General features: G+C 40.3%; 1 non-coding gene across 1 annotated transcript; it reads right to left on the bottom strand.

Moving 5' to 3' along the window:
- Positions 1-23016: 23016 nt before the first annotated feature.
- Positions 23017-23123, bottom strand: LOC149012240 (small nucleolar RNA R71). Its single transcript, XR_016174212.1, has one exon. It is a non-coding gene; the product is annotated as a small nucleolar RNA R71 (small nucleolar RNA).
- Positions 23124-27230: the final 4107 nt, after the last annotated feature.

Genomic DNA, 27230 nt, shown 5'->3' with positions numbered 1-27230 from the left:
TGTAAATACTTGAAGACGCAGGCTCTGCGAACATCGGTTGGAAGGGATTCGAGCAAAGGAACGACAGCTTGCCTTTCAAGTAACGTTTCAAATCCTTTGGCTCCTGACTTTCCAACTGTTCGCTCCAGTCGCCGGATCTTCTCCTTGGCATCATCCAAGTCTGACCGAAGACGACCAATCATCGAATTTTTTTCTCCTGCCACCTCCCAAGCTAGATTCCGAAGGCGAGCAATCTCAACATCTTTAGCTTCGGACATTTCCCGAAGCCTAGAAACTTCATTGCTCAATCTACTGAGCCTAGTAACTGCTTCCACTTGGTTGTGGAAGTTACCAGCAAGACTCTTGCAAACAACTTCCGAGTTAGCGAGGAGCAGAAAAGTAATTTTTCAGAATCAGAGGATAATGAAGAAAGACTTACATCACCAGTGACTTCGTAAAGACTTCATCTGGAAGTTTGGAAAGAATTGCGCTCTCAGAAGTCATTCGAGCAGCAGTACACCATTCCAACGCTCTGTCAAACTCGTTTGACACTAATTCAGGCGAAGGATGAGAAGGAGGAGCTACACCAAGAGAAGGATGAGCTGCATCACTTGTCACCCGACGGCGCTTCCTAGTGGCAAAATCCTCCAACTCGGAAGGAGAGGAGGAGGATGCCAAACAAGCACTGGAGTTGGAAATAGGAGCAGCACCTGCTGGGACCACACCTTCATCAGACGCCAACATAGTTGCCTCAGATGCCCGAAGAGTCTCTTTCGGGGGTGCACCAACAGGCTCACCAGCAGGGGCGCCGGCAGCACCATCGGCAACGGAGTGATCAAGATCTTCCTGGGAAAGACGAGCGATCACTTCGGGCAAAGGAGCCGCAGGGACGGTATCAATAGAAACTGCGGGAATTTGACTTGAAGATTCACCGGCAGCAGTCGCCTTACGCTTGGAGGATTCACTAGCTGAAACCACCGCACTGGCCCCAACCACCACCGACGGAACGATTTTCTTGCAAGATTTTGCTCTGATAAAGTTCGGGTTGATCTTGGGAGCCACTATGCAAAGAAAAAAAGCCGTATCAGTACAGAAACAAACGACAACAACAAGGGGGAAACCCTAGTTTTCTATCACTTTTGACAAAACCAAAAAACTAAACCCCAAGTATAACTACTGTGCAATTTACTCAGGGGGGAAGTGGGGAAAGAGATGAGTAATAAAAAAACTCACTTGTTCAGAAGTTGATAGAGCTGTTGTTGGAGTACGAGGAATACGGAAGCAGGCCGAAGGACGAAAGGTCGCTTTAGCACTTTAGCAAATCTAACTTGCAGAAGTCAGGATAGATGGAGAGTACCCACGAAGGCTTTAAATAGCCTCAGGTATTAAGACGACGGTTGAAGGCTAAGGACAACCGATGACCTAGATCGAAATGACGCTTCGAAATCCGCAGAAAGCAAGATCAACGGTCGGAGGGATGCCACATGGAAACATGTGGAAGTGAGCACCTGATGCGAGAGATACCTCCAATCGTCGCACCATGTAAAATAATGGATGTATTTCCAATTCATTGGAAACAGTGAATGGTATACAAAAGCAAAAAAACGTTTGAACTTCGCAGAAGGGAAACGTGCGGACTTTGCAATAAATGAAGTAGTGGGGAAGATTAATGCATCTTCCCGAAACGCATCTTCACAATATTTCTACAAGATTATTATTCGGCGAGGAATGTAAAGTTAAGTGATGAGTTTTATCATTAATACTTTGATGTTCAAGGCAAGATTTCGGCGGAGAGACGGGGAAATATAAAGGCCAACATGAGAAAGAAATGTCTATTCATTAAATAGAGGGTAAATCTGTACAAAAAGATAACTCCCTAAGCCTTTTCTTCATTGTTGCCCGAGGGACCACGGTCGGGAGGACTTTTCTCGGGATCATGAGAAGAGCCTTCCTCAAGAATGGCATCGGTGAGTCCTCTACAGCAGCAACTTGAGACTCGGCTTGTGATTTCTCCTCTGAAAGTGCCGGCTCGTCAGCCGGGTATGCCTCATATTGAGGGTCAAGCTGGAAAAGGATCATCTTCTTCCTGAGCCCAGTCCGGGAGATCCATACCAACTTTCCCGAAGACCTCTTTGTGGCACACCTCACGAAAAGGAGCAGTGTCGAAGGCAGGGATTGATCCGAGGATTCGCTCCCAAACGTCGTTCTGCCCCAGGTGATAAGCTTGAAGGTTGTAGATACCTAGCAGCTCGGAGAAAGGTACGCTGTTCAGGTATTTCCGAACACACTCCTTCCAAAGCTCTGGCTTTATATGCTCGGGCTTGCTAGGGATCGCCAACTTCAGATGTTCTTCAAGCTCCCTACTTTTGAATTCAAGCCTGTCACCAAACAACGTGGCAGCTGCTTTTGCTTCCCGGCCTCGCGCTCGGCAGCAGAGGCACTAATCTTCGACGCTTCGAGGGCCTCCTTGAGGGAGATCACTTCTTCCTCATGCTTTTTCTGCAGCTCCACGGCAGCTGCAGTCAGCTGGTCTATTTCAGAATTGGCTTTCGCCAAACTCTCTTCACAGGTTTGCAGCAAGGAGCTGGTGCGACCAACCCGGCTCAATGCTTCCATGTGTTGATAAAAGCTCAACACAGCATTCCTGGGAAGGCGGAAAATATCGAGAAGAAGTCATAAGGAATTATGAAAAAATAACTAAGCAAGAAGACCGGTACCTTGTAGATTGACTAACAAGGGAGGTGTCATCCGGGGCTTCAAATTCACGGCGATCGAAGGAGCAAGGCGAGGGAGCTCCATTCTGCAGCTCCGGCCCCCTGCGTCGGTTTCGGGGTCCACTGGGGGGTGAAGACCTCCTCACCATCCGTTGAAGCTTTGGATTTTTTATTGGAGGGAGCATCAATTGTGTCATGCCTCCTCTTGGTTCGGGCGGAGGAAGAGACATTAGACCTCTCCACCATCGGTTTCTTCCCTTTACCCGAAGCATCAGCTACGGGCCTGATATTCCTGATACCCCTATAAGAGGGGTCGGGAGAGGGAAGAGAAGCTTCTTGATCTACGGTCAAGACTGCGGGCGATCGTTGCTCGGCTATCACAACGGCCCCTGGCGGCCTTCACCCGCTGAGGCTTTCGGGGTTCATTCTTGGAGGCACTGCAAAGAAGAAGGACAAGAGTCGAGAATTCAAAACATATCACTTCGATCAAATTAAAGGATGGTGGTTAGAAGCTCACAATGAGCCAAGCCCCAAGATCTTGAAGGATGGAGTTATACTCCACTTCAAATCCATGTATCTCTTGATACCACGGAATGGATTTGATCTTCCTGATGGACGCCTCGTCTTCTCTGGATAAGGGAAGGCCTCGGTTATTCTCGGAAGAAGAAGTACACCTCCTCCAGGTGGTTGGGAAGTTAAGATCTGATGGAGGCACTCGACAGAAAAAGTATCGTTCGCGCCATCTTTTGTGGTTAGAAGGGCAAGTTCCTTTGACAAGGATGCTGCCCCTCCAATCAAGTTCAGCCTTATTGCGTTTGGACGAGAAAAACCCATCCGGGAGGATGGGAGATAGAAAGAACATGAAAATGTACAAAGAGAGAAAGAGATGGCGTAATGCCAAGTTCAAAACACAAACCCAAGAAGCCGACGATGAGACGCCAGCGATTGGGGAGGAGCCTTCCGGGACAAATGTTCCAATGATTCAGAACTGCGGAGAACAAAGGATTAAAAAAGGGAAAGCGAACCCCGCTTTCCAGTGCATCTATATACAGAGAAAATTCACCCGAAAGGGATGAATCAACCCTCTCATCAGGGTGGGGAGCCCTAACCTGATATGAGGAAGGAAGATCAAAATCTTGGACAGCTGAAAGAAGGATTTCCTCATCGTAAATGGAGGGAACAGAGCCAGGTCCACCATTGGACCCGAAAGTTTGAGGCTGCCTAGAAGACTCGACAATCTTGGAAGATCCAGGACTCGAGAAGGACAGGAGAAGTTTCGGTTTTTCTTTCAAAACCTTTTTGAGAAACTTCAGCGAACTCGCGCCAGAGGACAGTTAGGGTTTTGTTGTCACTATCCGACTGTTCGGGAGCAAGAGAAGCAAAAGCATCACTGCTATTACCAACACTGGGTACTAGAGAAGCCCTATCGTCTGCCATTACTTGTTTCAGTAGACTACAAAAGGAAAAAGACCAGTAAACTTACTGATTCAGTGAGGCGGAAGCTTGAGAGCGGAAGGCGCGCAGCGGAACAACAAAGGTTCAAATTCCAGACAAGAAGAATGAAACCTATGAAGACAACGAACTGCTTTTAAAACTCCCGCACGAGTGTTCAGGAATCTGAACGATCGAGATTGATTCAAAATCAGCGATCAAGATTGAAAGACGTTTTGAAAGTTTGAACTCACGAATCCGAAATAGGCGTTCGGAAACCGTCGCTTGGATGACGTGAGCCACGACGAGATCAACTGCAAGGAGATATGTGGCCTTACACTCACAACGCTCGAGGAAAAGTGACCACCGCATTAAATGTGATATGACATTTAATGAAGCACGCAGAGATTATCACCTAACGACGAACCCAGTTAAAAACCAAGCCCTCGGGATCGACCGAACGCTTGGTCTGGGGGGCTCGTGATATGGAGAGATTATGATCAGACCGGGCTCATACCTGGTCTGACCCTCGACCCCGGTCGAGACTGAGAGATCCGACTCGCTCCCGAGCGAACCGGATCCGGAAGATGGCTTGCTGAAGAAGAAAGCTTATTCGGCTGCAAGCGTGCCCTAATCCTACTTATGGATTAGGGTAATCACCCTAATGATGGCAGACTCGAATTGACGGTTGCGGATAATCATTATCGAAGGGATAATCATCGCATAACCTAAAGGTTATCTCAGGAGTCCTCTACTAGCCCAAACTAGTAGAAGTCTATTGCTCAACGGATCTAACTGATAAAATCCAACGACTACCCGAAGAAGGCTCAAGTGCATCCAACGAAGGAGATTCGAAGGTACACTCTATATAAACCTCACTACCATACAAGGTGAGGGATGGATCAAAAAGAATACTATCTGAGACTCAGGTTCAGATACATACTGATAGACCTAAACTATCAGCGATCTGCTATCTAGATCACCTTTCCCAGTTCTTCATTCCTTAGCTTTGCGCTTCTAGCAGAGCCGTTTGTGATTAAGTTCATCAACTGACTTAGCCTTCGGAGGTGGACTCCCGACCCCAGCGGTCGGGCCACATCTGACGCTTTCGTTTTGCAAGACATCACGAGGAGATCTAAGGGCTGAGCAGATTTTGGACGCATCAGAACCTAAACAAGACCCATTTATACAAAGCCCTGATATGACAATAACAATATTACAAACAAATACATAAGATATACAAGAACAACCTTGTATAAGAGAACTAGAACAGGGGGCTTCTAAACCATGGGCCTAGGAGTAGCATTCACTAGCCTAGCATTAGGAATATTCACTGCTTGTCTATTCCCACCTATACTGACTATGTTGGTTGGCATGTGATATCCAGGACTCTGACCTACACTCCTAGGTTGAGATGTAGGAATAGGGTATGGTGTAGGTCTAACAAATCGCCGCTCATTACGGTCAACTAAGCCAGGATTCTTTGGCTGCCACGGTCTTTGCACGCGAGCACTCTCCTTCTCAGTCTCTTCCAATTTTTTCGAATTTTGAACCACTTGGGCATAACTCTTAATAGACTGAACAGTGAGATAAGCCCTAATTGTAGGCCGCAATCCTTTGAAGAATTTCTTTGCCTTCGCACGGTCTGGCTTCAAGAAGTCAGGGACAAAGAAGAAAAGTTCTTCAAACTTCTGTTGGTAATCCAACACAGACAGAGGACCTTGCACAAGAGCCATGAACTTGGCTTCCTTGGCATCCTTCACAGCTTCAGGAAAATAATTCTTGCAGACAGTCTCTTTGAAAATTTCCCAAGTCACAACACCAGCATGCAGTTCTTCAAGAATGGGTCGGGTGGTGGTCCACCAAGCATCACTTCATGCTAGAGCTTCTGCTCAGCAAAAAAAATCTTCTGAGCTTCAGAACACTGTAAATGACGAAAAACCTTTTCTAGTTCTTGCAACCACTTGTTCGGAAACAAGGTATCTTTGGACACACCAGTGAAGGTAGGCACTTGCAACTTCAAGAAGCTCTACATCAGACGTGTATGAGGAGTTCCAGCTAACCTTTCCTCATTCGGGACTGCAGCATTAGGATTTTCGTTTGCACTAGTACGAGTCTCATTATGAAGATTCATGAAACCCGTCATCATCTGATTAAACTGGTTTGCTTGTTGCTGCATCATATTGCTCGTGATGTTGGCAATATCACGTACGCTTCTTATATTCGGGGCATTGGGTATGTCATTAGTAGTATGATCATCAGTATGAGTCTGCTGATCAGAACCACCATTAGGTATCTCTTCATTCCTGTTGTTGTTGGATCCAATACGATGATTTCTCAACAGAATTCTATAAAATCGAAAATATCAAAAATACCAAAAATCGAAGATTCAACATAAACTGCGTGTCCAAATGATTGGCAAACTTAAAATAGTCTTATAAACATCCATTTAGTCATCAAACAATCAATCAAAGAACAAAAAACACATTTTTCCAAAATTCAATAGAAATTGGAGCTACTATGACTGTTGGTCGATTGGCACAGTCAACCAAACCAATCGACCAAGCCTAGCAGCATGCGAAAATCAGGCTTTTAAGTTATAATACCTAATTCCAAACTCATTTCAACACTTGTAAATTTGAGAGAGGACTCTAGAGAAGAGGTTCTAAAGTCTTTCTATGCGCTTCCAAATTGGTTTGGTGCTTCAACAACAACTTTTCATCATACAAGGTAAGCACTCTTTTTCTCTCTCAAATGCTTCCACTCAAGCTTGCACTTCAACAAAAATCATGTTATGCTTGCGTCTATTGTCAGAAATCATGTCTAGGAACACTTAGAAAGATGTTCCATGAGTTTTTAACACAATGCCATGCTTACACAACAAGTACTAACACAATCTAGCACTCTTTCACCGTTATCGCAACCGAAAGTTCCAAAATTTAGGAAAACTTCAATTTCTCTCAAACTGCTATGAGTTTTCACACAAAATCAAATGCTACATGCTTGAAATGATATGGTAGATGTGTACATGTAGTTTGATTTGACTAATTTCACAATTTCGAAAATCCAATCTTGACCTATTGCAAAAATCCCGAATTTTCCTTCTTGCTGAATTTTTGACTTTAGACCAAGATTTCGAAGGATTTTCTTCAAATAAAACACCTCAACATGTTATTCCAAGTATTATGCACATGCTAGTATGTTCAATTTGCACTTTCCCCAAAATCGAAAATTTTCGAAAAATTACGAAAATGCTCTTTTTGCTAAATTTTTCGTAATAACACTGATAATCAAATTCCTTTGTCTTTTCCACAAAAATTCACACTATGCAGGGACAAAGACGAGGTCGCCTAGTGGGTGCCAGGAGAGGTAGGGGTTAGGTTCCAGCTAAGCCACGAGCGGAGGTTTTACGACTTGATTGATTCGACACGCCGCAGCCAGAGTTCCTGTACGAGGCGTACTTTGAGTACTGTCGCATCGAATTCGGTCAGCTACTTCATGTGAAACCCAGCCCTAACATTGACCCGAAAACCCTGTTGTTTGTAGGTCAGACAACCCGAAGTAAAGCAAGAAGTCAGTTATGGGCCATCTCAGTGGAAGACTTGGTGGCTGGCTTTGAATCCATAAGTGTTGATGTCAGTGTTCCATTTATGGAAACTGCACCCTGATGAAGATGGAATTAGTTGATGGACTTGGAGTGCTCTCTGTCATGGTTTGAAGGGATTTCTACCTATTAGGTAAGTCACTTGGTGTGTGTGCAAAACCCTTTTATGTTTGGATTTGATCTAAGCCTTCATTTCCCTGTTTTGGACTTGCTGGTTCGATTGGTCGACTCATTGGTCGACTGGACTAGTCGACCAATCCAATCGACCAATGGGATCTAATTTTGCTAATTAGGTCTTTGCTTGCTCTATTTAAGTCCAATCTCGAGTCTACTTCGTATTTTCTGCCTCCAAACTCTTTGGAACGTACCAGAGACCTTTACAAGTCATCTCCCTTGCATCCTTGGTAATCATCTTGACGGATCTTCGTCAAAACTTGTGCTTTTACACAAAAATGTATGTGATCATCCTCTTCTATGTTTTATCTTTGATTCTTCGTTACTTTTCTTTCCTTTTCTGATTGAGGACAGTAGTAGTGATGTTGTATATCTGTTGCAACCATCACTATACTCTTTTCCCTCTCTTTCCTAAGGATCTAAAGCTTGGTGGATGATCTTCATCAAGATCATCACTCGCTTTTGAAGGAAAGCTTGTATTCATTCTCTTTCCTTATTTAGATTGATGTTCTTCAGTCTTAGATCTAATTTTCTTGAAGATCTAAGCATGCTTTTCATGATTCCTTTATCACAAATAGTGATCCATCATCTTATTGTTCTTGTCCATGATTTTTACTATGAATTCTTCAAGAATCATGATTGATCTAATTATGGTAACTTTTTGTTTCCTAATTTGTAACTTGAAGACTTGATTTGATTAGTGTTTTGGAGTCCTCTATATACTAGTATGCTGCCATTATAGTTTCCCCCTTATTTATACCCTTTTGAACCACCAAATTCGGTTTCATATTCTAAAAACTCTTATTTTAGAAGGCCACTGTCTCTGTTGGTCGACTCATTGGTTGACGAGGCAAGTAGACCAATCCAATCGACCAATGAGTATAGCAACCTCATGTATGGTTTGTTTTGGATGTTTTGATATCTTTCCTTCTAGATATCTTTCCTAATATGTTGTATATATTTGTTTAGGACTTTCTTCCCAAGTTTAGTCAAGGTCTTACTTGATTCCCCAAGATCTTTTGCGAGTTATATAAGGTAAGGATGGTTATTTCCTTAACTACATAGATTGCATATCCTAGTTTCTATATTTGAATCTTGTTAGTTTATTTCCTTAATAAGATGCTTACATTGATATATTACTGATGCATTACCTTGATTACAGCAGCATTACTTGTTTATATTAAATTGATTCATGTATGATTTACTTACCAAATATATGCAAGTTGGATGTTATTATTGATTTCTTTCCATATAAGAAGTTGCCATATATATGATGTTATGGATTTATGCTTATGTATGATTAAGTATGGTTTGGAAAGGAGAGGTGTCCTTATGACACTTCTGTCCTTGGACAACTACGAGAATATTATGGGATGTTTCTGGAGATGCCCTTTGGACACCTTCTTAAACTGTTGGATGACATATTTAGAACTGTCTAGTAGTGTTTGGCTAGGATACCTCGTTATGTCAAGACCCTAATCGGAGGGGTATTGAGACCGAACGACCCGTGGTAGCAATGGGGATTCATGGACGCTCAAGACCGGTAACCAATCCGTGAGAGGACAGGAATCACATTATGGGGACCATTTATCGGTAGGGTTGCATATGGATAGACTTGGGCTCACGGGTGCTCAAGACTGGTAACCAACCAGTGAGGGGACGTGAGAGCTTCCCGTTTACCATATGTGGATGACCTATAGGGTTGATGAGTCCGTAGTCAGGGACTATGAGGACTCTAGTGTGAAGGATGCCGGAAAGGATTGCCAGGGGCGAGGAATGGACGTATCTGGATCTGACTTGATGTAACTAAGTAGGAGACTTGCATTTGGCTAGGCTTTGACCCTGACATGCGCCGGTACTTAAACCAATGGTGATGTGAGAGAGTGATGACTTAACCCCCAGCCATGGAATGTCCCGAGGGATGCCGGACCCACTACCAAAAGGCGTTGTGTGATGAGACCTTCCTAAAGAAGTACGGTGTTATGACTTAAAGCATGTCTGCCAATAGAGACCAGCATACATAGAGTTAGAATCATATTGCATCATGTGTTTTATATCATATAGCATTTTACTTTGCTTTGAAATCCTGCTATTTATGTTGTTATGGATTAACTACCTTACTGAGTTTCTTTGAAACTCTTTCCTTTTGTACAATGTTTTGTTAGATTACTATACAAGTACTGATGACTATGAAAGTCGATTCGAGGAAGCGCAAACTGAAGAGGCGTACTTCACGCAAGGTGCTGGCAACCATGAAGATTACATTGAGGATTCCTCAAGTGGTTTTGCTTGTTACCAGGATTAGCCCTACTATGGAGTGGGAACGTCTGAGCGTCATTGATGAAGTCTATGTTTATGAAGACGTTCTTTATAGGATAGAATAGACTTTAGTTTAGTTTGTTATTTCTTTATTTCTTATCTTAGAAACAGATGTAACCTTTTTTTTTATTTGCGATCTACTTTCCGCTGGTTGTAGAGTGGAATTCTGCCTCACTTTACTTTATTGATTTAGACATTCTGATTGTCTTTCGTACTCTGATTACATGTGATTTATTCTTTCCTTATTTGGATCTTTTGTTTATCTTTTGTACATTGATTATTTACGTTCATGATTATGTTATTGTTTATGTGGGAGGTTGATTACCTTGATACTTGATCTTCGGGGCTGTGGATCACACATTCGGGTATGCCAGGTAGGGTACCGGCTGGGTGGATGTGACACTTCACCTATCATAGCTCAGGGTATTCAGGATCAGATAGAGATTTGACACTATGCAGTGGATTCATCTCTTCACTGCTGACTTGCTCGTGTATCTTGAGCTAGTAAGGTTGTTCTTCAGCAACCTCTCGTCTACTGAGGAGGCCAGAGGTCAAGGCCGTCCTTTTCGATAAAAAAAAAGTTCTTCAAACTTCTGTTGGTAATCCAACACAGACAAAGGACCTTGCACAAGAGCCATGAACTCGGCTTCCTTGGCATCCTTCATAGCTTCAGGAAAATAATTATTGCAGAAAGCCTATTTGAAAATTTTCCAAGTCACAAAACCAGGATGCAGTTCTTCAAGAATGGGCCGGGTGGAGGTCCACCAAGCATCAGCTTCATGCTAGAGCTTCTGCTCAGCAAACAAAATCTTCTGAGCTTCAGAACACTACAAATGTCGAAAAGCCTTTTCTAGTTCTCAGCAGCCACTTGTTTGGAAACAAGGTATCTTTGGACACACCAGTGAAGGTAGGCACTTGCAACTTCAAGAAGCTCTCCATCAGACGTGTATGAGGAGTTCCAGCTAACATTTCCTCATTCGGGACTGCGGGATTAGGATTCGCACTAGTACGAGTTTCATTATGAAGAGTCATGAAACCCGTCATCATCTGATTAAACTGGTTTGCTTGCTGCTGCATCATATTGCTCGTGATGTTGGCAATATTATGGAAGCTTCTTATATTTGGGGCATCGGGTCTGTCATTAGTAGTATGATCATCAGTATGAGTCTGCTGATCAGAACCACCATTAGGTATCTTTTCATTCCCATTGCTGCTGGACCCAACACGACGATTTCTCAACAAAACCATTTTGCAAAATCGAAAATATAAAAAACACCGAAAATCGAAGATTCAACATAAACCGCATGTCTAAATGATTGGCAAACTTAAATTAGTCTTATAAACATCCATGTAGTCATCAAACAATCAATCATAGAACAAAAATCACATTTTTCAAAAATTGAATAGAAATTGGAGCTACTGTGACTGTTGGTTGACTGCTTGGTCAATTGGCTCAGTCGACCAAACCAATCGACCAAGCCTAGCAGCACACGAAAATCAGGCTTTTAAGTCACAATACCTCATTCCAAACTCATTTCAACACTTGCAGACTTGAGAGAGGGCTCTGGGAAAGAGGTTCTAAGGTCTTTCTAAGTGCTTCCATGTTGGTTTGGTGCTTCAACAACAACTCTTCATCATACTTAGATCATCATACAAGGTAAACACTCTTTTTCTCTCTCAAATGCTTGCACTTCAACAAAAATCATGTTATGCTTGTGTCTATTGTCAGAAATCATGTCTAGGAACACCTAGAAAGATGTTCCATGAGTTTTTAACACAATGTCATGCTTAAACAACAAGTACTAACACAATCTAGCACTCTTTCACCGATATCGCAACCGAAAGTTCCAAATTTTAGGAAAACTTCGATTTCTCTCAAACCGTTAGGAGTTTTCACACAAAATCAAATGCTACATGCTTGAAATGATATGGTATATGTGTACATGTAATTTGATTCGACCAATTTCACAATTTCAAAAATTCAATTTTGACATAATTTGCAAAAATCCCTAATTTTCCTTCTTGCTGAATTTTTTACTTTAGACCAAGATTTCGATGGATTTTCTTCAAATAAAAATCTCAACATGTTATTCCAAGTATTATGCACATGCTAGTATGTTCAATTTGCACTTTCCCTAAAATAAAAAATTTCCGAAAAATTACAAAAATGCTCTTTTTGCTGAATTTTTCGTAATAACATTGACAATCAAATTCCTTTGTCTTTTCCGTAGACATTCACACTATGCAGGGACGAAGACGAGGTCGAGGACGAGGTCGCCTTGTGGGTGCCAGGAGAGGTAGGGGTCAGGTTCCAGCTCAGCCACGAGCGGAGGTTCTACGACTTGATCGATTCGACATGCTGCAGGTAGAGTTCTTGTACGAGGCGTACTTTGAGTATTGTAGCATCAAATTTGGTCTGCTACTACACCTACTACAGCTCAGGGTATTTAGGATCAGACAAAGATTTGACACTATGTAGTGGACTCATCTCTTCACGGCTGACTTGCCCGTGTATCTTGAGCTAGTGAGGATGTTCTTCAGCAACCTCTCGTCTACTGAGGAGGCCAGAGGTCAGGGCCATCCTTTTCGACTAATCATCAAGAGCCGGGTCCGGGAGACACAGATTAGGTTTTCCACAAGGACATTGGCTCATATTCTACAGGTGCCATATTATCCACGCGAGTGTAGGTGGATACCCACAGGAGCTGAGGTGGACAACTACCTGTTACCATATGAGCTTCACGAGATATCTTCCACTCTATGGGACAACAATCGGTGCTACGCTCCACGGAACAGTGGATAGATGACCGAATCGGGTAGAGTTACCAGTCGCATTGTGGGCCGGAACATCATACCGAAGGCCGAACATCATCATCGGGTCATAGTAATGGAGGCCCTAGTCATCTACTGGATTTACATGGGATTTCAAATCGACATATCTTATATCATCCAGAACGTCATGATAGATCTGGTGGCGCATCCGAGTATGAGGAACCTTTGTTTTGGACGACTAATGACCTTGGTCTTCCGACATTATGGGGTGAGGCTAGAGGACACATAGGTGGTCACTGTAGCTCTGTGATATGTTATTGGGACGAGGACTATTCGACAGATGCAGCTCACCCATACTAAGAGATCTTAGGGTGAGGATGATGATGACTCAGAGGAGGAAAGTGACGAGTCCGATGGTGGTGGAGAGGATGTCGGTCGATATAGTGATGATTAGGCCGTAGATGATACTGAGATGCACGAGGCTAATCCGGAGCATCATGAGATTCCCACATCATCGCATTTTGAGATCAGAGGTCCATCACACACAGTTCCAGAGACTTTGGATCTAAGTGCAAAGATAAGATCCATGACTTCCATGCTGGAGAGGATGGAGGTTAGGTAGGAGCAAATGTATAGTACGATGGAGTCGAGGCAGGAGTAAATAGAGTTGAGACAAGAGCGGATAGAGTCTCAGCTTACTGAGATTGTAGAGGCTTCAGAGTACTTAGAGATCAGAGACGATCACCTAGATAGATTGTACATAGGATTTTCCTTTTATGCTTTATCAGATGTACTCATTGTAAAAATTTCTTAAAATTAATGAAGTTCACTTTGTTTAACTTTATTATTGTATATTATGCCCTTTCCTTTTATTGCATTATGTGATGTTTGTTAAATCATAATTATTGTGTATTATTCAAATAACAAATTATGCTTCATTAATTAAGTTTCTAGTCCAATTGTTATATTATTTACTTCTAAGAATACTTGAGTAATTTTTGGATCTATGACTCAGGAATGTTCCGTCATTGTTTTTTGTGGTTAGGATTTCCTTGAACTTTGGGCTTTGATACCACTATGTCACATCCACCAAGCCGGTACCCTACTTGGCATACTCGAGTATGTGATCCACAACCCTGAAGAACAAGTATTGAGGAAAACATCCTCCCACATACACAATAACATAATCATGAACAAGATATAATCAATGTGTTATATTGTAAACAGGAGATCAAGATAAGAAAAGAGAATGACAATATAATCAGAGTGCGGAAATAATGATACCAATATGTAATAATCAAAATGTAGAGTGCGCGGAAAATCACTCCACATAATACAACGGAAAAGTAGTTCGAAATCTAAAAGGGATAGTTTATAACTGATTCTCAAAAGATAGAAAGAAAAGAAGAAATCAAGCTAAGCTAATGTCTCTTCAGTCTTATAAAGTATGTCTTCATAAACGTAAAGAAAAGAAACTAACCAAGGCCGCTTCCACTCCAAAGTAGGGCTAATCTTGGTACGCAGCATAATCTCTTGAGGAATCTTTAATGTAATCTTTGTAACTGCTAGCACCTTGAGTGAAGTGTGCTTCATAGGTTTTCGTGTCGTTGTTACATCCATCCAGCCGGTACCCTACCTTGCATACCCGAGTGTATGATCCATATCCCCGAAGAACAAGTATCGAAGAAATTTCCTCCCACATGCACATTAACATAATCATGAACAAAATATAATCAATATGTAATAATGTAAACAAGAGATCAAGATAAGAAAAGAGAATGACAATATAATTAGAGTGCGGAAATAATGATATCAATATGTAATAATCAAAATGTAGAGTGCGCGGAAAATCACTCCACATAATACAGCGAAAAAGTAGTTCGAAATCTAAAAGGGAAAGATTACAACTGATTCTCAAAAGATAGAAAGAAAAGAAGAAATCAAACTAAGCTAATGTCTCTTCGTTCTTATAAAGTATGTCTTCATAAACATAAACAAAATAAACTAAGCAAGGCCGCTTCCACTCTAGAGTAGGGCTAATCTTGGTACGCAGCATAATCACTTGAGGGATCTTCAATGTAATCTTCGTAACCGCTAGCACCTTGAGTGAAGTGTGCTTCATCGGTTTGCGTCTTGTAGTACTGGCCTTCATATTTTTTAGTACCTACAGGATAATCTAACAAAGATATTTGCACAAAAATGAGTGAGTTTGAAAAAACTCAGCAAGGCAAGTATCGCATAACAACATAAATACATGATAGCAAAACATAGCATGATGCAATATGATATGAAATAGACAATGCATGTATGAGTCTAACTCTATGTATGCTTGTCTCTATAGGCAGACATGCTCTAAGTCATAACACCATACTTCTTTGGGTAGGTCAAGTCATTCTCCCTCAAACATCTAGGTATCTTGGGTTCCGCCGGTGGTAGTTGGGTCCTGCATCCCTCGGGACATTCCATGGCTGGGGTTTAGGTCACTACTCTCTCACATCACCATTGGTCTAAGTACTGGCGCGTGTCAAGGTAAAGCCTAGCCAAATGCAAGTCATCTACTTAGTTATATCAAGTCAGAGTGAGATATGTCCAATCCTCGCCCTGAGCGATCCTTCCCGGTATCCTTCTCATTAGAGTCAGCATAGTCCCAGACTATGGACTCATAAACCCTATTGATCATCCACAAATAATAGACGGGAAGCTTTTGGTCTTCTCACGGGTTGGCTACCGGTCTTGAACGCTCATGAGCCCAAGTCTACTATTTGCAACCCTACCAATAAATGGCCCCCACAATGTGATTCATGTCTTCTCACGGGTTGGTTGCCGATCTTGAGAGCCCATAAATCCCCATTTCTACCACGAGTCATTCGGCCTCAATACCCTTCCGGTCGGATCTGATATAACAGGGTATTCCTAGCCAAACACCGCTAGACAAGCCTTAGGTATGGCAACCAATAATCCGGGAAAGCGTCAAAGGGCACCATCGGAAATATCCCACACTATTCCCATTGATGTCCTAGGACAAAAATGTCAAAAGGACATTCCCCAATCCCAAATCGTACCTAATCAAACACATTCCCAATTCAGTAATAACATTTACATATGATATCTCATCATACGACAAGATACATATAAACATGATCAATTGCATATGTAATTGACGAGGATAAGTAATCATACATAAATCAAATAATAAAGAGATACATGAGTAAGGTACTACTGTACTTGAAGTACTTACAACAGTAGCATCATACTATGAAAGTATAAGAACGGCAGTGAATCTATGAAATTCCCAAAATAGAAACTAAGATTCATGCAATCTATGTTAATATGGAAACAACTGTCCTTACCTTTAATAGCTTCAAAGAATTTCCAAAGATCAAAGAGAATGGTTCCAAAAGCAAATAAACCCTAAATAAGCATAGATACAACATTAGGAAAGAGGCCTAGAAGATCAGAGATCAAACGAATCAAATCGGATGAAGAACACAGCTACTATTAGCCTTGGTCGATTGGGTGGTAGCTTGGCCCAGTCGACCAAGCAATCGACCACCTGAACAATACGCAGCAGAAATCTGATTTTTTATCCGAAACTCATTCTACAAGATCCGAAACACTACGAAACTAGGAGGAAACCTCTCAAACAGTAATCTAATACTAAAATAGCATAGATTAGACACTAACAATGATAAAAAACAATACTTAATAATTTGGAATCATGACTTTCTAATTCGGTAAAAATCATAGTTTTCGATGAAAACACGCTATGAACTCAAGAGGAAAACTAGAGATGATAAGATCTCATTCTAGTAGAACATAATCAGTAGATCATATATTAAACTAACATGCAAAACAGATCTAACATGCTAGAGAAGTCAAATCGAAAGAATGATCATGTCTTCATGAAGAAATCATAAGGATCATGGTTAAGATCAATATGAAGATCATAGTACCATAGGAATGAATGGAGAATGTAGAAGAGATGGTTGCAAGGATGCAACATCTTCTTCATAATCTCAATACAGAGAATAGATCATAGTAAGAGTAGATCAATACCATACAAGAGAGATTACTAACCTTTGATTGAAGAACAATAAATGAAGAACTTGAGATCTTGCAAGAGTTCTTCACAAACATCAAGGAGAGGCTTTGAGTGAGGCTTTCCACGTTCTCTGAGGGTTTTAGAAACAAAGGAGGCTAAGAAACACGTACTTCTATTAAATAGAGCACCAACAGACCTAACAGAGGATCTTTAGCAGATTCTGTCCCTGTTGGTCAATTGGCCCAATCGACCACCCAGTCGACCAAGCAAGACAGCAAGGCCAAAATAGGGAAATGAAGGTCTAAATCAAGTCCAAATCGAATGAGCTTCTCCCAAAACAACATATGACTTACCTAGTATAGAGGAATGCCTTCAAATCATGTCCAACTACACGTTAAGTTCATTAACCAGTCTCATGTTCATCAAGGTGCAGTTTCATCTCCAAATATGACAATGCTTCCAAGTATGGAACACCATTATAAACTTCCATGTGTTCTGGGTCAAACACCATGTCTTCCACTGAGATGGCCCATGGCTTCTTCCTTTACTTTAGGTCTTCGAATATACAAACAACAGGGTTTCTGGGTCAAGGTTAGGGCTGGGTTTCGCATTCTCCCCCCCTTAACAGAAATTTCGTCCTTGAAATTGAAAGTGTACCTGGGCTTCCAAAAAGCTAAGGAAACTTCTCCTTCATGTCTTCTTCCTTATCCTAAGAAGCTTCTTCAGGGGTGTGATTCTTCCACCGAATCTTTATCAAAGGGATGGTACAATTCTGCAACTGTTTGTCCTTCTTGTCTAGGATTTCGGCTGGCTCTTTATCATAGGAAAGATTAGCACTAAGTCCTTCGGGTGCTTGCTGTAGTATGTGTTCCAGATTCTCCATGTACTTCCAAAGCATCGAATCATGAAACACATTATGAACTCCAGGAAGAGATGGAGGTAAGGCCAAACAGTATGCGATAGGTCCAACCTTTTCAAGAATCTCAAAAGGTCCAATGAAACGAGGGCTAAGCTTTCCTTTAACATTGAATCTCATCACACCTTTCATAGGTGATACCTTTAGAAAACTTTCTCCCCAACTTGAAATTCCAAATCGGTCCTTCTCTTATCATCATGGGATTTCTCTTATCATATCAACCATTGCACTTGTAGCTTCAATCATTTCCAAACCTAAGACTTTTCTTTCACTGGTCTCAATCCAATACAAGGGTGTCCTACAAGTATTTCCATACAAAGCCTTGAATGGAGCCATGCCTATTATTGCTTGATAATTGTTGTTATAGGCAAACTCAACCAAAGCTAAGTGTTCATCCCAATTGCCACCCATATCCACAACACAAGATCTAAGCATATCTTCCAAAATCTGAATTATTCGCTTAGATTGTCCATCAGACTGTGGGTGATGAGCAATACTCAAATTCAATTGGGTTCCCAAGGCCTTTTGCAAACTATTCCAAAACCTTGAGGTGAATCTAGGATCACGATCAGAAACAATACTCACAGGCATTCTTTGCAGACGAACTACATTGTCCACATAAAGTCTAGCTAGCTTATCCAAAGTATGAGTGATCTTCATAGGAATGAAATGGGCTGATTTGGTCAACCTATCAACGATTACCCATACTGTGTCATTACCTTTACTTGTCCGAGGCAAGCTAATCATGAAGTCCATAGAGATATCTTCCCAATTGCAACTAGGAACACGAAGGCACTGAAGTAATTCAGATGGAGGTTGTCAAACGACTTTACACGTTGACAAGTCTCACATTTGGCCACAAAATCTTCCACATCGGCCTTCAAACCAACCCACCAAAAATGTTCTCTTAAGTCCTTGTACATCTTGGTGCTTCCAGGGTGTACTGTGAAAATATACTGGTGTGCTTCCTCCAAAATCTCCTTCTTGATTTCAACATCCATAGGCACACAAAGTCTTCCTTTAAACAGTAAGGCACCATCAATTGATATACCAAAGTCAGGGTCCGAGGTAGGGTTCAAAGTATTCTTCTCAATCTTTTCTTTCAATTCATGATCAGAAGCTTGCAGAGCAACAATTCTATCTCTAAGGGTGGATCTTGCCGTTATGGCAAGAAGAACAAATTTCGAACCTTCAGGAACAATTTCCAAACCAAGCTTCAAAATCGAAAACAACAATGGTTGACTCAAAACATTCTAATCCAACTCTTTTCTTTTACTTTTCCTACTAAGAGCATCAGCAACCACATTTGCATTACCAGGTTGATACTGAATGTCACAGTCATAATCAAAGACCAATTCTAACCATCTTCTTTGTCTCATATTTAACTCCTTTTGGGGAAAGAAGTATTTCAAACTTTTATGATCTGTTAAAATAGCGATCTCCTCACCATAAAGGTAATGTCTCCAAATCTTCAAAGCGAAGACAAATGCGGCAAGCTCTAAATCATGAGTGGAGTAATTCCGTTCATATTCCTTCAATTGCCGAGAAGCATATGCTACGACTTTACCATGTTGCATAAGAACGCAACCCAAACCAATCTTTGATGCATTGGTATAGACTGTCAAACCACCGAAGTCATCAGGTATAGTCAAAATTGGGGCACTTGTCAATCTATCTTTCAATTCTTTCAATTCTTTTCATAAGCGTCAGACCAAACAAACTTCTCTTCTTTTCTAGTCAGTTTAGTCATAGGGGTAGCCAAGCTAGAAAAGTTCTCAATAAACTTCTGTAGTATCTCGCCATTCCTAGAAAACTTCTTATTTCCGTCACAGTCTTTGGTTTTTCCCAATAGGCAATTGCTTGCACCTTTTCGGGATCAACACGAATACCTTCAGCTGAAACAACATGACCGAGAAATACTACCCTTGAGAGCCAAAAATCACACTTGCTAAACTTAGCATAAAGCTTATTTTCCCTTAGTCTTTGCAAAGTGAAATTTAGATGTCTCACATGCTCTTCTTCACTCTTCGAGTAAATCAAGATGTCGTCGATGAAGATTATCACAAACTTGTCAAGCACATCATGAAATACTCAGTTCATGAGGTCCATGAACACAGCGGGGGCATTAGTCAAACCGAAAGGCCTGACTCTAAACTCAAAGTGACCATATCTTGTTCTAAAAGCTGTCTTGAAAATATCACTTGACTTCACTTTCAACTGGTGATATCCAGATCTCAAGTCAATCTTCAAGAACAAGGCTGCACCTTTCAATTGATCGAAGAGTCATCAATCCTGGGCAGTGGATATCTATTCTTGATGGTCAACTTGTGTAACTCCCGGTAATCAATGCATAGACGCATGCTACCATCCTTCTTCTTGACAAACAAAGCTGGAGCTCCCCAAGGTGATACACTAGGCTGTATAAAATCTCTAATTAAGAGCTCATTCAGTTGGTTTTGTAGTTCATTCAGTTTGGTAGGAGCCATTCTATACGGGGCTTTAGATACCGGAGCAGCTCCCGGGATTAAATCAATAGAAAACTCAACATCTCTATTAGGGGTAGCCCTGATAGATCATCCAGAAAAACATCCATGAAGTCACCAACAACCTTGACTTCTAATGAGCACATTTATGTGTGAAATCTTAGGGCATAAAGCATGCATTTTATACACTTAGAGTGGAGTTACCTTGGGTTTTATGTTGTTTTTGCAGATTTTAGGACTTTTCAAGATTTAAGCAAATATTTGGAGTTTTGGGCTTGAATCATGCTATTTTACACGTCAAGAAGTCCATTCAAATTCTCAAATGCGAAAATGGGGCTGATCTGGAGCATGATGGGCTAGAGATGTGTGATTACGGGCCAACTCCGAAATATTGAAGAGATAAAGAAGGCAAATTTGATCTACGGCTGAGATTTTAAATCAAATCTACAAAGATATTATTGAGAGAGTCCAGATGGAAAAGAGTCTTGCATACCTCAATATCTTATTTTCTATTTGGGATTTGATTAAAGAAAGAAAAAGAGGAAAAAGAATTATATTCGGATAAGGATGAAGCAAAAATCCCGTTTTTGAATGCCTCTGTCCAGTTTCAATCAAACCCTTCATCGAACGGTCATCCGATATCCGATCGTGCTGATTTTTGGAGGAGAGCTTCATGACTACTTAAACCTCAAATCCAACGGTGGGATTATGCATCTGATCTCTCTAAGTCGGCGCGATTAGTACGTCAAAACCCTAATTGGATGAGTCAGATAGAAACCCTGAGTTTTATTCAAATTCAGCCGTGCTTCATATCTCATGTAAACTCTATAAAAGGAGATCAATTCCATCAAAGGAGAACGTGTCTTAGAGCTTAGTAGAAGCATTCTTTCTTCTCTCTTTAGTTTATTAAGGTTTTCTCTAGTTTTCTTTGCTTGCAGTTGTGAGATTTTAAATTTCTAGATTCAATGTTTAGATTTAATTTTTATGTAATGCAATTCAAGTTCAAGTTTCAAGTTCAAGTTTCAAGTTTTTAGATTCGTTTTTCTCTGGGTCTAGCAATTGCAGATTTAGATCATTCTAGATCTAGATCTGGTTGTTAGGGTTGGTTGAGATTCGAATCATTTGTTCAATTCGCAAGTAAGTAATTTTTCTTTATTAATCTTCTCTCCTCCCTCCATTCCCGCTTCTATCTACCCCTCCATATTCTCAATTTAGGATTTATTTTCAGCATTATTTATTGTTCTGCCTATTCATTCATAATCTCGGACCACATAACCGGAGCAAGCCTACAGTCGTGCCTCTGCTTCTGGTGACGGGTGGTGTTGCATCTGCATTTTAGTTATTTCCTTTTCCTTTTATTGCTTTGTTTATTGCTTTGTTATTTACTTTCTGTTATTTACTTTCTGCCTATTCATTCATAATCTCGGACCACATAACCGGAGCAAGCCTACAGTCGTGCCTCTGCTTCTGGTGACGGGTGGTGTTGCATCTGCATTTTCCTGTCTTTTATTTATGCATTGATTGTGTTTAATTTATTGTTCGTTTCAATTCGATTGCATTAGACGTATAGATTAGGATCGTTTAGTTTAGTTAATTAGTTAACAAAAATTGAATCATTCCACTCTCGCATTACTATTAAGAAGTTGAATTATAAGTGGCATATCTCCTTGAGATCGACCCGTTAGCTACATGATACCGTGCGCTTGCGGTTACTTTTAAAAATTCACAGACAAGTTTTTGGCGCCGTTGCCGGGGAGGTATTAGTCCACTTTGTTTTTCTAATTCTTAGGTAAATCGAAGTGATTTAAAAATCAAAAAATAAAATTCAAAGATATTACTCTTAACTTGAGTAGAAACAAAAACGTATAGTAGTCCCCACTCTACTGCAGAATCCCCAGGATTCGATTGTAGGTGGCTCCGAAGACTATACGGATTCCCTTGCTGTCAAACCTATAAGCGCTCAGCTATACGGCAACCTTACAGCTTTGGAATCATTGTTTCAATCTTTGTGGTGGGAAATTCACTACTTTCCTTTTGTTTTTGTTATTTTCTTTTCTTTTATTCTTTAGTTAATTTATTTTTATAAAAAAAATCTCATTCTCTCATAAGAGCCATTAATTGCATTAGGGAGTTAGTGCATGTGTGTCTGGACTCGTGATTCTACAAATAGAATTGTCCGAGTGTCTAACTTGACCATGGAAGGTCTACCTCCACCACCTCCACCTAAGAGTCTTAGGGATAGATTTTATCCAACCCGATCTGCACAACCTTCTTGTATACGTTTACCTGAAGTGAGGGGTAATAATTTTGAGCTCAAATCTCATTATCTATCTATGTTACCCCAATTTCATGGGCTACCTGATCAAGATGCATATTTGTTCCTTAGGGAATTTGAGGAGGTTTGTGTCCTTATGAAGGTACAACAACTTACTGATCATGCCGTAAGACTAGGGTTTATTACCTTTGCATTAAAAGACCAAGCCAAAAAGTGGCTTTATAGCTTACCTAGGGATAGCATTATCACATGGGAACAATTTACTGTCCTATTCTTAAAGAAATTCTTTCCTTTCTCTAAGACGAACAAAATAAGAAATGATATTCTTCAATTTCGTCAGAAACCCAATGAGTCCTTTGCTAAGGTAATGGAGAGGTTTCAAAGCCTTCTCCAAGAATGCCCTCACCATGGTATAGAATTATGGCATTTATGCCAAATAATTTATGAGGGTATCAATTACCAAACAAAGCAACTTTTGGAATCAATGTGCCCCACAGGATTTACATCATTCACTGATGATTCCGAAGCTTGGAATTTTCTTTTAGACCTAGCAGATAGAACTAGAGAATGGGAGTCAACCCAAGAGTCTGAAAGGACTAGTAGGGGATATTTTGTTGATAGCCAAGTTCATAAGGAAGTACAAATAGATAACATTTTGAAAAAGTTAGAGACTTTGGTAGTTAAAGTTGCACCACCAAGTCAAGCACATTTTATTGACAAATCTATTGCTATGTGTGCATGGTGTCAGTCTCCTACACATGTAATTGAGGAATGTCCTAGCTATTCTGGAGACCAACATGAGAATGTCGGTGCGATGTTTCCAAACCCGTACAAAGAACCGTACAATCTCGGGTGGAAGAATCATCCTAACTTTTCATGGTCTCAAGGGCAAAACCAAAATGGATTAAGCAATTATTCCACACAAAATCACTTTGGTGCCCCTCAAAAGCAAAATGCCCAATTTTCTTATAATCCAAATATCCAATTCCCTCAAGCCCCAAATTTCCAGAATGCCAATTTAACTAGGCCCGTCAATCCACCTATTGTGCCTTATATGCCTCACATTGCACAAAATCAATCATCACCAGGTTTCAACAGAGGTAACAATCCAGAGTTTTCTCGTCTCTCTTCCTTAGAGAAGAATATGGAAGTACTTTCCAGCACCTTCATGACTTCTATGCATAATATGGAAAAACAAATTTCCACTCTTGCAAGTGCTTTATCTGAGCGAGAAAAAGGTAAAATGCCTAGCCAACCTGAGTTAAATCCTAGGATTCAGATTCAACAAAGACCACAAAATCAAGTCAACCAAGTTGAATCCTCCCATTCTTCTTTAGCTTCAATTAATTCTATGTCTGCATTGAGAAGTGGGAAAGGGTATTTAACAGGTGAGTCACATATTAATGAAAAGAGCGAGATTAGTGACCACTGTGATGAGGAGAATGTTTAAGTATCTCCTAATAAGGGATTGTCTGAGAAACCCATAGAAGTTGAGGATGAGCTAGTTGCTTTAGCAGTACCTAAGTTTGGAGAACCACTATCAGAAACTATGAGAAAAGAGCAAATTTCAAATGAGAGTTCTTATGTTCCTAAGGCTCCTTATCCTAGTCGTCTAGTGAATAAGAAGAAGATTGCAACTATGGAGAAAATTTTTGATGTCTTCAAAAAGATAGAAGTGAATATCCCTCTTTTGGATGCCATATCTCAGATCCCCGCCTATGTAAAAGTGTTGAAAGATTTATGCACTCATAAAAGAATCACTAGCATTCCCAAAAAGGCATTCTTGGCAGGTAACATTAGTTCTATAATTACTCAACCTGTAGCAGCCAAGTATAAGGATCCAGGGAGCCCCACCATAGCTTGTGTCATAGGCAATACACACATTGAATATGCTTTACTTGATCTTGGTGCAAGTGTAAATCTGTTGCCTTACCATGTTTATAAGCAACTAGGATTGGGAGAATTGAAAGCAACTAGAACTACTCTTCAGTTGGCAGATAGGTCAGTTAAGATTCCTAAAGGGATGGTTGAAGATGTTTTACTGAAAGTGGGAGAATTTATTTTTCCAGTTGATTTTATTGTGCTAGATACTAAACCTTTTTCAATCAAGGATGAAATCCCAATAATTTTAGGAAGACCATTTTTGGCTACTAGTAATGCATTAATCAATTGTCGAAATGGCCTCTTACGATTATCTTTTGGAAATCAAACTGTAGAGTTTAATATGTTCAGGATAGGGAAACAACCACAAATAGAAGAAGAGATCAATATGCTTGAGGAATCTTTTGATTTTCCTAATGATGTGATTACCAACTTTGAGATTGATTTTGTTCTAAATTTCAAGAATGTATGGATATGTTGGATGATGATAGTGAAACTTTCTTTTCTGAAGTCTTAAATTTTCACACACCTCTGGAGCCTATTAATCCTCTATCCATCTCCATCTCCATTCCCAAGCCCTCAATAATTGAACCCCCCAAGCTAGAATTGAAAGAGTTGCCTTCTAATTTAAAGTATGCTTTCCTGAGACAAGATAATCATCTTCCTGTTATTGTTGTCTCTGATTTAACTTCTGACAAAGCAGAAGAATTGATCACACTGTTGAATGATAGTAGAGAAGCATTGGGTTGGTTTGTCACTCATATCAAAGGTCTAAGCTCTTCCATTGAACAACATCATATTCATCTTATGAAAGATGCAAAACCTTCTAGAGAACCTCAATGTATGATGAGAATTTTTTTTAACATTGTGAATGTTTTTCTTGAGATCTTTAGAGATGATTTTTCGATTCACGGTTTTTCTTATTTGGAGTGCCTTCCCCATCATACATTGATATTGAAGATAAGACTAAAGCTTCCCATGATAAGCACATATTGACTGAAAGGTATACCCCTCATTTGTCTTCTTTGTTTAGCATACATGCATTGAGGACATTGCATTACTTAAGTGTGGGGGGGTATAGCTGCATTGTAGATTTTAACTTTGACTTTTGGTTATTATACATATTCTTTCAATTGCTATGATGTGTGAAATGAGAGTGATTTTGGTACCCATCATGAACACATAAAAACCCTGTTGAGAGGAAGGTAACTTGTATATATGTTGAGATGAGACTTTCCTTAGAAAAATAAAAGGCCCTTAACTTAAGGCGTTGAACCATCTATGAGTTTTGTGGGTCCTTGTTTCTTTGGCTAGAAGTTGAGATCAATTTTGTGTATGGCATGACAAAAGAAGAAAGAAAGAAAAAAAGAGGTAGAAAGTAAAAGTTGAATTCCTTGGAACTAGACAGGGCACTCCGACTCGGAATCGAGGTGACTTGATCGAAACTCTTAGGAAGGAGATTATTGAAAAGAATTCTCGCATCACCGTCTATGTGGGCATATGCAAAGCAAAGCTACAAAGTAACTTGGGTTTCGGTGTCTCCGCTCCACCATGTCATTCAAGCCAACCGTAGTGGAGTAATGTAGAGTTCACTACTCAAAAGAAAAAAAAAAAAAAAAAAAAAAAAAAAAAAAAAAAGAGAGAAATAAATACAAGTGTCATCAATGCCTTGGTAAAATTGTTTGGTCAAAAATACTTCAAAACCTTAGTCCTTGGTCCCCTTACTTTATGAGTGGTTTTGCTTAAAGGAGAGGTGTACTTGAAAGATATAAGGTGAGTCCTTGATTGAGATATATGCTAAGTCTCAAGAATCAATATGGGGTAATAAAGTTCAAGTGTGGGGGATCTTAAATCAATGGTGAGAAAAATTGTCATAGCTATTGATCTTGTATGAGTACTTACCAATTGTTAGAGTTGGAATTTGCAATGTTTTATTTTGAGCTAAAAATTGGAATTTTGGATGTACATTCATCGCAAAACATCCACGAGACAAAACTCGTCCTCTAGGGGTAACCTAGTGGTTTAAAGGCCTGTTGCACATGCTAAGTGTAACCGTGATTCCTACGAAAGTGAGTTAGGATTTATTTTGTTGCACTAGTTTCTTACCTGCATTTGTATTTTTCTTTAATTTTTGCTTGAGGACAAGCTTAGTCTAAGTGTGGGGGAATCTGATGAGCACATTTATGTGTGAAATCTTAGGGCATAAAGCATGCATTTTATACACTTAGAGTGGAGTTACCTTGGGTTTTATGTTCTTTTTGCAGATTTTAGGACTTTTCAAGATTTAAGCAAATATTTGGAGTTTTGGGCTTGAATCATGCTATTTTACACGTCAAGAAGTCCATTCAAATTCTCAAATGCGAAAATGGGCCTGATCTGGAGCATGATGGGCTAGAGATGTGTGATTACGGGCCAACTCCAAAATATTGAAGAGATAAAGAAGGCAAATTTGATCTACGGCTGAGATTTTAAATCAAATCTACAAAGATATTATTGAGAGAGTCCAGATGGAAAAGAGTCCTTGCATACCTCAATATCTTATTTTCTATTTGGGATTTGATTAAAGAAAGAAAAAGAGGAAAAAGAATTATATTCGGATAAGGATGAAGCAAAAATCCCGTTTTTGAATGCCTCTGTCCA

This window comes from Hakea prostrata, chromosome 6 (genome assembly GCF_041222555.1).
Source record: "Hakea prostrata isolate BN-2017 chromosome 6, UWA_Hpros_2, whole genome shotgun sequence".
NCBI classification, from domain to species: Eukaryota; Viridiplantae; Streptophyta; class Magnoliopsida; order Proteales; family Proteaceae; genus Hakea; species Hakea prostrata.
The sequence above is the reverse complement of the archived record's forward strand: the minus strand, read 5'-3'. Positions and strand labels throughout refer to the sequence as shown.